Source organism: Macadamia integrifolia, chromosome 6 (genome assembly GCF_013358625.1).
Source record: "Macadamia integrifolia cultivar HAES 741 chromosome 6, SCU_Mint_v3, whole genome shotgun sequence".
Taxonomy (NCBI): Eukaryota; Viridiplantae; Streptophyta; class Magnoliopsida; order Proteales; family Proteaceae; genus Macadamia; species Macadamia integrifolia.
In genome coordinates this window covers 15441757-15458406 of record NC_056562.1, presented here as the reverse complement: position 1 = coordinate 15458406, position 16650 = coordinate 15441757, and the positions used below count along the sequence as shown (strand labels likewise).

Genomic DNA, 16650 nt, shown 5'->3' with positions numbered 1-16650 from the left:
AAGAATTATAGCTCAGTGAAAAGAAAAAAAACTAAAAATCCAAAAAGCTCTTCTGAGAATGATACCTCTGGAAAAAAAAAAAAAAAAAAAAAACTAAGAATCCAAAAAAGGCCCTATTGAGACTGAAAGCATTTTCCCATGAAGTACTACTGATGTGATCCTTAGAGAAGGAAACAACAAAATCTACTAGGATCTTAGCCACCTTCACACAAATTTATTAAACTTACCTAGTTGACCAAATTGATCCTCCAAATTCAATATCCGGTTGTGGATCTGCATTTGTAGAATTTGTAATTTTCAAATTCAGTATTTGATTCAATTTATATTAATAAGCCGCTGAAAATGAAGCTGCTATTACTACATATTTGTTGGAATACTTGCAAAAAAGTTCACTAGTAAACAATCCTTATTCCTCTTCTTCCCCTACTATCAGTTGATTCATCCTCATTGTCAAGATCAAGGTTCGAAATCTTGTTTCATTTCGGTGTTTCGATGGGTTTAGAATCACCAACTGGTGTATTTTTTTGGCTTGGTTGACTATTTCGGTGGTCAGCAAACGGCCATATTTTGACCTGAAACTTGATGGTAGCTTGTTTTAAGGTTAATAAACATGCTTAGAACATAAATTTGCAAAAATATTATAACATGACATTGTTTTAGAGTTTCACCCTTGTTTGGCAGTAACCGTCGAACTGTTTTGTACCTTCTTTATTGCTAGAACAACATGTAATTTGATAGTAAAACAAATAAATAATGCATCTAAGCCATTATCAAAACATACATCAATATTAATTAACTAATATTTAGAGTACTAAAGTAATATACTATGCAACTCCCTAATTTACAAGTCCCATCTAAAGTCATCCACGGATCATATTAGTTACACAATAGTACAACAGTAATCTTAATGACTATCTAATATCTACTGGAATGAACTATGACGGCTTGGATGGATTCCATGCCCAATACGATGGAGTCGACATGCATTTTCCTCTGACTGCACCACAAATGCATGCCACGTGAGGTCATAAATTGGCCTCTAGTGTCTAGTATTTATTGGAAAGTAACAATTTATGTTAATGGAAAATGCATTTTTAAACCAGAAAAATAAAAAAAATATTTATGTACCAAAAAAAAATTTCGACTCCGTAAGATTATAGATCGGCCTCTAGTGTCTAACATATAAAAAATCTAGCCCCATCCAACATGTATTTATGTACTATTTAAAAAAAAATGGTTTTAGGGAAAGAACTTTACCTTTCCTAAGCTTGGAATGTGTAGATCTTATTGTAGGAGTGATTTGAAAGGCAATATGTGTGATGATGTGGCTAATTAGAGGCCAATAGGGTGACTTATGTTCAAAATGCAAGATGGAACTCAGATTTCACCGAGACAGATGAGATAGGAGAGACAGAGTCGAGTCCATGGTGACATTTATAAGCCTTTACGATGTAACATTTTGGTATCTCGCCGAGACGATACCGATATCTCAGCCGAGATACCGAGATTTCGACCGAGACCATGTACAAAGTATATTTCGTAGTCTATCTCGTCTCGGCCAAAAAAAAAAAAAAAAAACGACATAACCGAGATCTTGGCGAGATTTTGAACCATGGTCAAGACTCTAGTCCATGGTTGTCATGGCATCTGGGCAACCAAGGCGTTGGAAGGGGGCCTAGATGCAAAGCGACACCATCAAGCCATCAAGGCGACCAAGGCGTTGCCTACGCTTTGATAACTATGCTCCAGTCTATTAGATTATTAACTTCCTGACATATGGGTACCTCTTTGTTTTTTCACTGGTGGGCTGTTTTGGTTTGGGTTGAGAAGCATCTCATATTCTCATCTGAACCTAGCCTGGTCTTCAACCACTTCAATATGAGGTGACTCGACCCTAGGTATGTCTTATTCGACTAATTAGAAAATAATTACCCAAAAAGAAAGGGTTTGGTCAGAGTAGGTGTCCAGAGTCTGCAGGCTGCTTTTTGCTATGGGTTTAATAAATTTCCTTACATTAAAGGAAAAAAAAAAGAAGTTTTTGTTCACATACATATATATGCAGTGTGTTGGTTTAGAAAAACAAAAAAATGACTCGGACTTTGACCGAATTTTCTCAATTGATACCATTAAATCTTTCTTTTATTTGGTGGACTTAAATGATCACATCATCTTGTGAAAAGAGAAAAAGTAGAAGAGGATAAGGAATGAAACGAAAAATGCTGCATGCAAAGAACCAAAACACATGGGATCTGATGGGTTTCTAGAAGCATAAGGAATTAGTTTCAAAATCGCAGTGAAGGGAAAAAGACCAGATTTAGAAGAAATTCAGTAAGTTATGATCATCAACTCAGATGTAAATAAAATTCTGGTCGGATATCACTTTAACATTCTAGAAAAATTCTTCAAAATATGATTGAAATCAGATGGTCAGATCTGTAGTTATGAACTAATCTTATTGACAATAGGACTCTTGAAGGATCCCACTTGGAGTAGTACCAAGGATTAAAGTATCGGTATCGGTCATCGTATCGATCGGCCAAAATTAAGATACGTATCGGAGGGTATCGTATCGTATCGGAGATACGCTAAGATACGTTAAAGATACGCACATAAATGGATAGGAAACATTTTTTTAAACACTTTTGCATAAAGAATTTGTTAAAAAAAGCTATTGATAACATGTATTATGCATAAACACTAAATTGAGGGTATCGTACTAAGAATTCAAGGGCTGTAGTTGTCCCATAAATGTAAAATCCTTGTTCCCAACCTTGATTTCCACTTTAGTTAGAGAGAAATATGGCTGACAACAACTTTGGAACAAAAACCCTTCAAAAAATCGTTTTTTTTTTTTCTGAAAAATTACCCATATTGGCCACTATATGACCGTAGCGCCGATACGTATCGATACTCATCGATACGTACCGATATATATATCGATACTCACCGATACGTGCTGATATATACCGATACGTACCGATCGATACATACCGATACTCACCGATACGTACCAATACATACCGAAACATACATTTTACCTCAATTTTATATTTTTCATAGAGTCGTATCAAGGCATGTCGTATCGTATCGATGTGTATTAGTGGTGTATTGATGCATATCAATATGTATTGTAGGATATATATCGATACGAAATGATTTAAAAAATTCAATGTATCGTATCGGTGTGTATCGTATCGGCCGACTAAATTTAAGATACGTATCGGAGGGTATCGTATCGGTATCGGAGATACTTAAAACCATGAGTAGTACTCTAAGAAATCAACACAAAAATCAAAATTTTCAAACTGTGAATGTGTTTACGTTGATGCATACATTGACACTCCCTTCCCTAATAGTTCGAGCTTTTAGGTCAAATAGTAGTGAACATGGTATCTGTCTATCATTGCAGGGAGGTCAAGTATTCGACTCCTGGGAAGTGCGTTGGAAGAGTTTTCCCAACGTTTCTTCTCCCTCGGTGCTGTGCGAAGGAACCACTGCATGAGCTTGATGTGCAAGGACCATGGGACCTTGGCCTGCAAGTGCAGAGGAGTCTTGATGTATACATTGATGCTGCCCTTCCCTAATAGTTCGAGCTTTTAGGTGAAACTGTAGTGAACAGTTTAGAATACTATCTGATTACCAAATATGAATTCAGATTTGAAAACTGATTTGTAAACAATGAGAAACAGAAATTTCCAGCAACTAGAACATGAAGAATAACTGAACAGAAAACCAGAAATTACTAAACTGAATTAATAATAGATAGATTACAAGAATGGAGGAATAAAAGAAAGATATAAACCAAGCATCCCACCTGGAACTAGGCTAACATCCATCAGCCAACCTTAGCATCTCAGCAAGGGTTGTTGCATCCCACAAGGCCACAACAGAGTATTCTGAGTCCCACAGAACGTAGAGGCAGCATAAGCCAATTTTATTCAATAGCAAAATCATTTGGAGCTTTGTGGCTTTTACATCAATGCATAGAAACTAAAAATGTATTTAAATTAAGCAAAGTGTAATTGAAATAGGAAACTCTATCCATAATAGGAATAGATGCCCCTCATAAGTCATAACTGAAACTCTATCTTAACTAGTTAAAATAGGTGTCTCACATGATAGAAACTCTATAAATGTAGGAATAAGAATTTTATTCATATAAGACTATATCATGTCCTTAACAACCAAGGAAATACCAATTACTTAATGAATAAAAAACTCATAGAAAATATAAATTAAAGTATTCCTATCTCTTACCCCTAATTTAGGGCAATTAAAGTGGCCTATTACAAAGAAAACCCCTTGGACTAAAGGTCCAATATGTATAGAATCCAACCCAAGGCTTATGTCCACTAGAATAAGGCCAATTTTGTGTTTTATTTGCATCAGGATCCCTGCTGACTTCATCTGTTAGAGAATTAGTCATTTGTGCATCCACAGGGATCAGATGTCATTGGGGATGAAAGTGAACCTCAATGAGATGAGGCACCTTCAAAGGACCACCTTGATTCATGATAACTGAATTCCCATCACCATTAACATATTAGAATCAATAGATCCAATTGTGGTTGTACCTGAGAAGGTGTAGTTCACACTTGCCTTATCACTAAAAATGCCACCAAGCCCAAAGGCTGGATTCCCCAAAGGACAACTATCAAACGTAAATTTTGTCTTTGTCTTCATTATGCAGGGACCCAGGTTGCTAGGATGCAAGAGAAACTGTTGCACTGTAAAATGCTACATTTGTAGTCAACTGAAGATCCTTGCTATCTTATGCAAATATGCAGTTAGTCTTGTATAATGTATATGTTTTTGACCCCCTAATTATGTTATCCAAATTTGTTGTAATGATATTGTGCTTCCATATTTTTGCAGGCCTGAATCATTGGGTATTGTTATCGGGATTGTTTACATGGTCTTGGCTATATTGTATCAGTATTTTAACTTCACATCGGACTCCAATGTATGTATGTTCATATTTAATATGATTATGGACACCTTTAGCTGTTATAATGATTCATGATGAATTGTTCCATGAATGAAATGTATGTATGCATGGCTGATGGGCCTTTTCCTTTTATCTCTTTTTTGCACGTCCTACTTCACTTTTTTTTTCCTTCTCTTTTTTCCTTTTTTATCAAAGCATCTTTTGTTGGAACTGAATATTTGTGTTGCTTTTGCTCCTTGGACCAACAGAAGTACATGCCTTTGATATACTTCTTTAACCTCTTTATTTGCAACTATATCCATATCTTAAATAGTGTTAATTTTATTGATTGGATAGTGTTGTATCTTAAATAGTGTTTGCCACTATGTCAGGCTATATCCTGAATACTTTTTGATAGGCAACAAGATTGTATTGTATAGCAGGTCTATGCATTCAAGTAGAGTTGGAAAGTAGCTCTGTAGAAAGAAGAAGAAAGAGGAGAAAAAGATAACTATTCCTAAAATTGTAAAGATTATGAATCTTCTATGTTTCCCAAGTTATAAGTTGTTCTAATTGCTGGAAAATGCATGCAGTGGCTTGTTGAGTACAATGCAGCATTAGCTTCTATTTGCTTCATGATTCTGCTTGGATTTGTTGATGATGTCCTTGACATCCCCTGGAGGATGTGAGTTCTTGGGTTACTGTAATTTCTTTTTAAATATTTTTGATATGCTTATTCTCATCTCAAAAGAATTGTTTTCTTGTGGATGGGCTTCCAGAATTTTAGATTTATAACATACCATTGTGTGCTCTAATACAATTAATGACGACAGAAAATTGCTTTTGCCATCGTTTGCTGCACTTCCCCTGTTGATGGCATATGCTGGACATACAACCATAATTATTCCAAAGCCACTTATTCCATATGTTGGGCTAGACGTTCTGGATCTGGGTGAGTGTCATTTCCTCATACTGTGTTTATTTACTTTAGAGAAAGAAAAATAAGAAAGCAACAATCAGAAAGAAGTGTTAAACTGTTAACTGTAAAGAAACTGATATTATATTGTTACAGTAATATGAACTTCATAAACATGTCCTCGAATTGTGACTGACATGATTAGTCGAAGTGGATTGTCAGTTTTGATCACTTTAAGGATATAATTCAGAATAGAATGGCCATATTTAGTTTTAGCAAAGTACTTGGACATAGATTCACAACTAACGATTATGGTGAAGGTGGTGGGATGTTCTCTGCTTCTTGTGGTTTTCTTTTTCTTTGCCACCTTGAAGTTGAATTCCTTTTTCTCTTTGCTTGCTCCCTAGCTTCTTGTCCTGCATTATTCACTTTGTTCTATATTTGCTCATGTGCTTCAAACTGATAAAACTCCCCTTTCCTTTTAGTTGGAAAAAGAATATGTGCCAAGATACACATGGAAATACACTTATGCATAAAAAAAACAATATAAATAAGCAATATATAACATGTATCATGCATAAACACTAAAATGGAGAACACCGTATTGAAAGACAAGTGCATTTAATTGAAATTGTTATAAAGGATGGGGTTTCTTACATGCAGTAATAGTCTATTGTCGACTTTCTGAGAAATTTTAAAATCTGTAAAACAAATTGATGCAATGTTTTAGTTTGCTTTACCTAAATCTACTCAAACATAGCAAAAAACAAAATTTAAAAGATTTCCGAAAAAAATTCGAGTTTTTTCAACTTCCCTATTTTATGCTATGTTTAGCTTCAATGGATAATTTTTTATGCTTCAATCCTTTAAACATCAGCTTGATTGTAGATTTTGAATCGTTTTCTATGAATGATTCAAACCACCAAGTCCAAGATATGAAATGGAGATCGACTGTGCAGTTGTGTTTCAAGTTATGGAAACTTGCGTACCGCTAGCGAGAAGAACATACTTTGTTTCGAAAGTGAAATGGTTTTGTAGATAAGTATCTTAAGTATCGGTACATGTCAGCACGTATCGTATGATTCGTACCAATATGTTAGGAGACACTGCATTTTAAAAAACAGTGTATCGTATTGGTCCGTATTATATCGGCATCGGCCGATATGATATGATAAGGACCAATACTTTAAACCCTGCCTAAGAGTTTTATTATCTTCCGTTCCTCTTCTTATTAATTAAATTTTCTTCGTTTTTCCTATCAAAAAGTAAAATGAGATAAATGATGTGCTGCAGTTTATTTGGAGATAGCTTCCTGAATGGACATAAAAGAAAGACGACTTGTCTTTTTTATTTTAGGAAAGTCATTTCCATTGCTTTTACAATGAAGATGGGTCAGATGATCATGCCAATTAGTTGCATCTGTCAAAATTTAACTACCAACTGTGAACTAAAAGCGAAAGAGGCTAGGGTATGCCAAATCATATATTTATCGCTTGTGCTAGAGGTCAGGCCTCGATGCAAAGGTAAGGTTAATCCATTGTGACCTAGTGATTGAGTGTTTGAATTGGGAAACAGCCTCTCTATGAAGCGGGCGTAAGGCTGTGTACATATCTGCCCCTGCCCAGACCCCACAGTGGTGGGAGCCTCGTGTGCTGGGTATACCTTTTTTTGTTTCTTGTGCTAGTTGGCAATGGGGATGATGAGAAAGCAACCAGAGCAAATGTCTCAGTGTCAAAAGAAAGGATAAGAGGATATATCATCACTTCAGTTACTACATCTGATAAATCTTTGCTTTTCTGGAGTAGTAATTGATTGTGTGGATCTCTGTTTGTTTTCATGATAAATAAATGCCTACTTTGGATGAAGACCTCATTCTATTATTGGGTGTGACAGGATGGATATATAAACTGTATATGGGCCTTTTGGCAGTATTTTGCACCAACTCCATCAATATCCATGCTGGCATAAATGGCCTTGAAGCTGGACAGACAGCTGTAATTGCATCTGCTGTAAGATCAATAGTGATGCAGCAGTTTGAATCTAGTTTTACTATGATCCTCATATATCTGAAGCTAATGCGTATATGTGATTGCAGATCTTAATACATAATGTGATGCAAATTGGAGTGTCTTCAGACCCAGAGTACAAGCAAGCTCATGCATTCTCTATTTACCTTGTGCAACCCTTGCTGACCACTACACTTGCTTTACTTTGTTATAACTGGTAAATGTTAAGGAGGAATACTATGTAGCAATGCGTTAGTGCATTTCATGTTGTCTACCCTGCTAAATGACAAAAAAAAAAAAAAAAAAAAAAAAAAACTGGATAGTGGTTCAGACAGTTGCAACCTGTAATGGAAACCTTTTCTCATCAAATGTTGATATCCACCTGAACCAGCAGACCCATTGATTGCCTAATTTTGATGTGTAAACCATTAAACCATGTTAATTGCAAATTCTTTTTTCATTCTTGAATATTCTCACTGTTTTTAATGTTATCTGTTATTCTGTTGTGCTGGTTATTACAGGTATCCTTCTTCAGTTTTTGTTGGCGACACCTACACTTACTTTGCTGGAATGGCTATGGCTGTGGTTGGCATACTAGGTCACTTCAGGTGTTTTTTCAAACTTGCTTTCCAGAGCCATCATATAATTATTTATAATAGAAAACTTCAGTGACTTGATGTGGTTTCTTTCTGTTATTAGAGGATCTTATACCCTAGTTGTTTGGGACACCTGAATTTGGTCTTCCAAAAAGAAAAATTAATAATAATAAATAATAAATAAATAATGTTTTCACAACCAGAATTTTGAATCAAGGCTGGTTTTGGTGTCCTATGGGATCAAGTTCATTTACATCTCCTTGATGATAGCACCTCTCATGCTATTCTAGGAAATCATTCAATGGTGGGTGCTTGGTTCTCCAACTTTGAGTGCTTGGCTAAGCCTGATTATAAATATTTGGGATGGGAATCCACAAGTTCAGAACCTTATGTTTATCATCATAGTTGTCATAGTTGTCATGGCAACACCAACAAGGCGACCAAGTCAACCAAACACTTGCCCGCAACACTAGTGATGCAGATTAATAACCAAAAATAGGCTTGTTTTATTAGGAAAAATCCTAGGGTTGGGTTCCATGCATGTTGGACATTTGATCTCATGTGTTTTGAATGTAATAGACCACTTTTATGGGCCTAAACTACGGGTTCTAAGGTTGCATTCGGGATTCACTGATTTGTTTCCTTTTTCATTAGTTTCCTTTTTTGGTTGGGTTTGATTTGAGTTATATTTGTTTCCTTAGGAGTCAAGTTATTAATTGAGTCAAGTCATTAGTAGTTAGTTTCATTTTTCAACTAGTTTCTAATTCCAGTTAGTTTCTAATTTCAGTTTTTAATAACTGTTGTATTAGGAGAATATTTGGTTTCCTTTTTGAGGAACCTTCTATTTTGTAATTCCCTCCCCCATCAACATTATAAATAAAGAAAATGAGGCTCCTAAGGCTGAGATGATTTTGATAAAAAAAATTAATGGTTGTTGCTATTGTCTTCTCCATGAAGAGTTGTCTTGTGTTTGATCAAGGCTGATGGAATTGGTGTTTGATCCAATTGACTCTTTGTAGTGTGAAGCCCAAGAGGTTCCTTTTAAGTGTTTTTCTTCTTATTCTTCAAGGTTCTTTTCAAGGGTTTACTGCTGATCAATCGAACCAGGTATTTTAACTTTTAGTTCTGCCCAGAAATTCCAGAATTTCTTGCTCTTCAATCCTTCTCTCTCCTGGACAGACCAACCATCTGATTAGGCTCAAATTTAGATCGAAGATGCACCTCTCCTAGTGTGTGACTCAGAAAAAATTACAAGCCTATTGGTCCACCTGATTTTGAGTTATTAAAGATCCCCCAATTCTGTCTTATAGTGGCTGTTATTCTGTTTTCAGACCTAAGACCAGAATCGATGGAACTAACCTGTTTGCTTCTGATTCTATGGATGTGTATTCATGATTTATGATCTGATATGTGACCCTATACCAACATCTGATTAGTCCTTTCTGCTGGTTTATGTTATGATTTCCTAAGCTCCAAGTTTCTCAATCTGAAATTCTGATTACAGATCTGATTTTCTTAGTTCTGATCTATTTGTTTTGCTATTCTGTTGTGGTTATATGGTTGTTCTTTGATTAAAAGTTGTTACAGTTGAGGCTTGGTTAGACTCCCTATCATCGTAGTTGTCATAGCATCTAGGTGAAACACGGCGTTGGAGGGGGCCTGGATGCACGGCAACACCAACAAGGCGACCAAGCCAACCAAACACTCGCCCGCAACACTAGTTGTCAAGGTGCCTTGATGCCAAGGCGGTCACCTAGGCGACGCCTTGACAACTATGCTTATCATAGAGGTAAATGTCTTGGAGCTTGGAGGGAGACCACCAGATATAGGAATAGGATGTCTCAGGCGACTATTCAACTGAAGTGCAAGGGTGGTTTGAGTGGTATGTGCTGACAATGGATATCTTCTCATTAGTTGAGCATCAACACCTCTAAAATTGTGCTGGTGGAAACTTTTTGGAAATGATCGACTGTGCATGATTTGTTAAGGATTTACAGTTGTCTTTATTTTATAGACCTTGTAAGGGAAACAACATATGTGTTTTTTCCTTTCAATCGAACTTTATCTTTTCGTTGTCTATTTGTAGAGAAAGGGGAGAAAACTCTGGAATACTGAAACTTGAGGTGGTATTTACTGAATACTGAGTGGATAGTCAAAGCAGAGTGGTGGTGATGTCGTGGTCATGCCAATGGTGGCAGGAGAGCTCGTTAGCTTCCAAAAGTATGCGGTTAACATGAGCTAATTACGGGAAGTGAATTTTATTGGGGGTAATGAGACTGCATAATATAATCTTTTTCAAACTGTTAGAAGAGTGTGATTGGAAGAGTCTCTTTATTTATTTTTATATTGCTTGGTCCAAAACCTATTCCACCAAACAATAATTATCTGTAATGTTGCTGTTAAACAAAATCAAGGGAAACTAGAATGCTGGTTAAACGGTTTTTAGGGGGATGGGGGTTTGTTTGTGCTGCTATGATTTTGTATGATTCATAGAGGCTGATGATGGAAGTGATGCGGAATCATCTTAAGCTTCAAATGATGATGTTTCTTCTTGGGAAGGCCCATAATCAATTCAAGGGGGGTTGCATGCATTGGACAACATGGAAAATTCCTTTTGAATTTTAAGTCATTATGTAGGTTATTTGCATCACTTTCTCTTGGGCTATTTTTTTTTTTGGTCAAAACTTATCCGTTCATTGTGTTATTCTGTTTAAAACCTATTCAGTTTCCTTTCTAATGTGACCCAGATCTTGCGTTTCCAAGCTGCATTGGGAAAGTTATGGCCAATTCTGTTGATAGAGTGTTAGTCTGTGGCTGGATTTCTGTTTGAAGTAGTTTAATTTAGATATGAATTTGATTTAAAGTATGTCTTAAGTTGATCTCTTTAATTTATTTGTGAAGTGTTTAGGCTTTCATTGGAGTTGTTGAATTGTCATTGGAGCTGTATTCGGAGTCTTAGTTTAACTTGGAATTAAGTAATGAAACTTCAGATTTTCTCCCCACTCATAGTAGATTAGGAATAATAGGGACCCCATAAATATGTGCGGTGAGAACCATTGTAATTTGGAGCTTTTTGTTAGAGAATGAAATGGTTATTGATTTTCTGCAGGAATCTATGGGTTCTTGGCTCGCCACTTTTTCTGCTGTTTGGCTGTTTCCATTGTTGTAACTGTTTGTTCACTCTATCTAATTCCATTTTCGCATCCCTAATGCAACATAGGATAATGTTGCATTAGGAGTCTTTGAAAGTGTTAAGTTTTGTGGTGGGAGGGGGGATGGGGAGCTTTCTTCCCTGCTATGGAAGTAGATTTGGTCAATATCTTGTTAGATTGTACAACGATAATGATTTACAAATCACTCAATTAAATAGTTCTCTCATTTTTTCCTGGAACAAAACCTGTTTGTGTTTTGAAAATCTTCAAATTTTGTGGCCAAGCAATTAATTGGGATCCTACCAACTCACAAGCTTTAGGAACATACTTTCTGTCCCATAAATGTGCCTTCTATTCTATTCAACAGGACCCACCAAATCGCAAAAGGGGTGATCTTTCTGGACATCTTTCCGTCAATGTTGAACCATATCTAGGCCAGGAGATAAAAATCTGGAAATCATTGGCTCATTGCTCGGAGTGGCCCATACTGTAGCGAACATAATGAGGCTGTAAAACCACACAATATTGAGATGCTTCACAATTAATGAAGAGATGGACAACATACTCTTCATCCTTTGGAACATTTATGATAGCAAGAAAAACATTTAACCCTTGGGGGAATACTTCATCCAGAAAACTTTTACAGTGCTGGATTTTTTGTCGACTCAATATGGGTATTTTGAAAGCTGACTGTGAAAAGAGTGAATATCTTCCCCATTCTGCTCTTGTTCTTTTCCAACTGCACATTTGCATGTTACGCTACTAAAAAACTGTAAGCATTCAAATTCTCTCTCCAGCAATGCTCATCTACACTGTGGGCACCGAGACAATAATCCATCTCAGAACTGATAGTGTTATCATTCTCCAGTTAAATCCATGTGATGCAGTTACACACAATTGGTCCAATCAGCACATGTAGGGGCTTTGTTTATTTGTTTGGGGTTATTTATGTAACTGGGATTTTAATTTTATATATGAGTTCGATAACAATGGAGTCGTTGGAGGTAGGAGGTAGAGTTTGTTCCTGTTTTAGAATCCAGTTAGGAGTCTTCTTTTTTTTATTTTTCGTAGATATAGATGTATCCCATTGATTTACAGAATAGAGTTGAATGAAAGAACTTTTATGGTTCTGATTCCTTGCTCTGTTTCTGTATTTTTCCTGCAACTGATCTACTGTAGGCAAGCCCCATTAAAGTAATATTTGTTGGGTTGGTCTACTTACCAGGGCTGGGTGACTCCATCCCTAAATTTGTAGCACCATCGGGATGATCCGTGAGCAGTTGCAGCTCCATCAGTTGGAGTGAGTCACCATTGGCTCCTCTTCTTATCGTGAGGAAGGGGTTTTTTTTTTTTTTTTTTTTTTTTTTTTTTTTTTTTTTTTTTTTTAATATATATTTTTTATTATACTACTAAAAGCATATCTTTTCTTATTTACACATAGTCCCTCCTCTTCTAAGTTCCTTTTGTTCTTGTTCCATGCTTTTTCAAATTCTATATTTGCCCTTCCCTTTGATTGTTTAATTACTGATTCATCCCAATTCCTATTTTCCCTTTCCAAAAGGGTTCTAAACTGTTCTGGATATCTACAAAATTGACACTGTTCATTGCGATTAAGTTTCGTATTATTTTGGTGTGCCCATAGTGACACATAATATCGCATCACATGGCTTTGCTGATACTTCCACATACATTTATCACAAAGCTTACTTGAGTCAGACCAATTATATTCATAGAAGTTAACTGAACCTACCATTGCCAACTTTAAGACCTGCCCTTTCTTTAGATTGTCATAGTACCTTGCAATTTCTTTCCAAATTCCTATCCCATTGCCTGAATCTACTCTTCTTTTATGGACCTCTGTTGTTCGACTATGTGAAACATTTTCAGAGGGCTGAATCGTCTAGGCTATACCTCCATTCATGAAAGTCAACCTTTTTATTCCCAACCCTAAGTTTTAGTGTACCAAAGCAGGAATCATGAAAAGCAGTTACATTCTTTTGGGGGTCCATTTGGTGTTTCTTTAGAGCAGGGTACTCATGCAAGTTTGGAAGTGATTGGAAACTATAGGGGTGGATGAATTAATGGGCCAAGCAACCTGTTATTTTTGGTTTATTTTTTTCTACTGAACATCTGGGTTAGAGAGCTACTTTTGTTATTTTAGGTTTAGTATTTCTGTTTTGAAGTGGTTTTGAGTCAAGCCCATGTGCTTTTGTTTTATGAATTTAGTTCTATTGTTACTTTTGAGTCTTCTTTATTTTTATTTGTAGAATTCAATTTTGGGTTCAGATCTTCAGCACTATTTCCATTACTTCTCTCTAGGCCAACTTTCAAGCAACTTCATCTCTTTTTCATGATTTTTTTTTTGATAGCTTATGCAGGTATCTTTAACGAGATCATGATCTTGCAAATATGAAGTATTTGGAAGAGTTCTGGCTAAAATAAGAGCTGGTGCTGATTTGTGATGGGATTTCTGTCATTTACAGCGATTATTCTTTAATTATAAATGATAAATGGAATATTTTTCCTTACTCTATTACTTTAGGGAGTTATTTTTAAATTTAGAGTGATTATTTTTAACAATTAGGTGTACTTGCTTAGGAACCTTGGGTGTGACGTTTATCTTGTTTCCATTTTTGTTCTTGATTCCTATACAGATTTGAAACTATTTTTATCACGAAATTATTCCCCATAACCAGAACCTTGGTCCCACATCCATTTTTGTATTAGCATGAAGCCTGGAAGAGATGATTGAATTCCACGCATAAAGTCAAATGTAAGGAAATACAGGGAATGTAATTATTTCAATCTCAAATTCTATGGCTTGGAGAGATTCAACACTTTCTCCTGATCATGGTGCATTGGGTTCAGGAATTGAGATCTGATGGTTGTACTTTAGATCCTGTCAGATAGAATTACCTGATTTATCACTGATTTGATAGACCTTGTCTACAAGACAGGAGTTTCTTGCTTGGTCTTCTTGATCCAATCCGCATACCAATGTGAATCACGAACCTGTCCTATATCAGTGATGAGTTCAAAGAAATGTGGGACTTGTATTGGTGATTAATTCTCAAGTCCTCAGGAGTTTTGACTCTGAAAACCCATAACCACTGGAATTGGGTCAATTTGAATTTCCATGATCTCCTGAAACCATATTTGTATTTATATTTGAAGCTTCATATACAACCATCATAACCTTTTTTTTGGGGGTGAGGGGGGAATAAGTGTAGTTGTGGATAAGCACAAGCTATGGATATTAGTTCATGCATTTATTTCTTTTGGTTGCATAAGTTACCTGTTTTTCCATGTGAATATACAAATGCCTAAATTAATTGTTTATCTTTGCTTCTATTCAGTGAAACACTTTTGATCTTCTTCTTGCCACAAGTTTTTAATTTCCTTTTGTCACTCCCTCAGGTATGGTAAAATATCATCTTTCATTGTAAACACACTTTTAACACCCCCCCCCCCCCCCCCCCCAAAAAAAAAAAAAGAAAAAAAAAGAGTATCCTGATGGAGTCTTTGTTTTGTTTCGTCTTGCAGCTTTCTGGCTATCGCTATTGTCCACGACACCGTCTGCCAAGGTAACTTTCTGGTTTCTATAAAATTGTCTGATCATATGCTTGCTGATACTAAAAAAGCCAATTTGCTAACTAGAGCAGGTAATCTGTTTATGGTTATTCCTCAATAATGTCCTGAAAAACCTTTTGCTTTTGCAGGTTTGATCCTCAGACAGGACTATTAACTGGGACAGATGATGGGACACTTGTGAATTTCTCTTTAAGATGGTTTGGCCGGATGTCTGAGAAGTCTCTTTGCCTTCTGCTTCTTTTTTTACAGGTGATCTTTGCACTTATACTCATCTTCCTTAGGCCTTTCATAGCATTAGTCTCCTGTATACTCATTCTCATTCCGCCATGACAAGCATAAAGCTATTTTATGTTCAACAGGCTCTTGCATGTGGGTTTTGTTTCTTCCTGAGGTACTGCCTTACCGGTTGGTATAAATAAAGTAGTGGAGAACCTGAAAAGAGTATGCGGTCCATCAAATTGACATGTGAAAACTTCTGACCCTGCTGTTTCTCTCAAATCTAGCCATTACATCTCTCTTCAAGTTATGCAAAGATAGCACATGGCTTCAGATGCATTTTTATGACTGTAAAAAACACAGTTGGTTTAGGTCACAGTTTTGAGATTGTGCAACTGTGGTGGTAGGGTAGGATGAGAAAAAGCTAAAACATTTTTTATATGTATTGGAAAAAATTCTCCCGCTAGCTGAAATATGTATCATGATATTTTATATTCTGGAATATGTTGAGTACCATTACAGTGGCAAACAACTTTACTGGTTCAAATTGTTGTTGGAGATAAAGCAAGAGTTGGAATGTATCGGAGGTAGGGGTTAAAAAAATAATTGGAATGTATATAAGCCTATGCTTATTTATTTCCATTCACTAATTTGTTTTTACATGTTTACCTGATGGTAATTCATTTGCTTCCCCCACCCCACCCCCCAAAAAAAAAAAAAAAAAAAAAAAAATGCATTGGTGGAACATATATCTATCCTCTGTTTGTTGTAAATTATTGTGAACAACTATTAAAACAAGTGATGGACCATTGATGCACCTTGCTTGATTGCTACTGTCAAATCTTTGGTGGTTGTGACCGTAGGTGGTGATATGGCATCATGACAGACAACTATTGGCAATCATGTTGTCAAGTAGCTCTCGAGTTTGTGGTGTATTTACTAGTTTTATCTCCACAGCTCCCAGTTTGTTCAAAGAATACTCATACTTGGACCCTATCTTATTTCATAACCGGGGAGAAAAAGGGGGGAAGGGGTTGGGGGGGGGGGGTTCTGGTTTTTTTCTTGTTTCTGTTGTTATTTTTGATATTTTATGTGTATGTTTTGGAATTAAAATAGATGTTGCTTACATTACTTTAAATTGATGAGTACAACAGGATATTACAATGGAGAAGCAACTAGCTTACAATGAACTTTAACAAAGCTCTAATGGAGTGACATTCCAATACCCAAAAAGACAAGGTACCAC

The 16650-nt window shown here is 36.1% G+C and overlaps 1 pseudogene; it reads left to right on the top strand.

The window, feature by feature from the left end:
• Window positions 1-16054, top strand: part of LOC122081064 — a 23091-nt pseudogene extending 7037 nt beyond the window's left edge.
• Window positions 16055-16650: the final 596 nt, after the last annotated feature.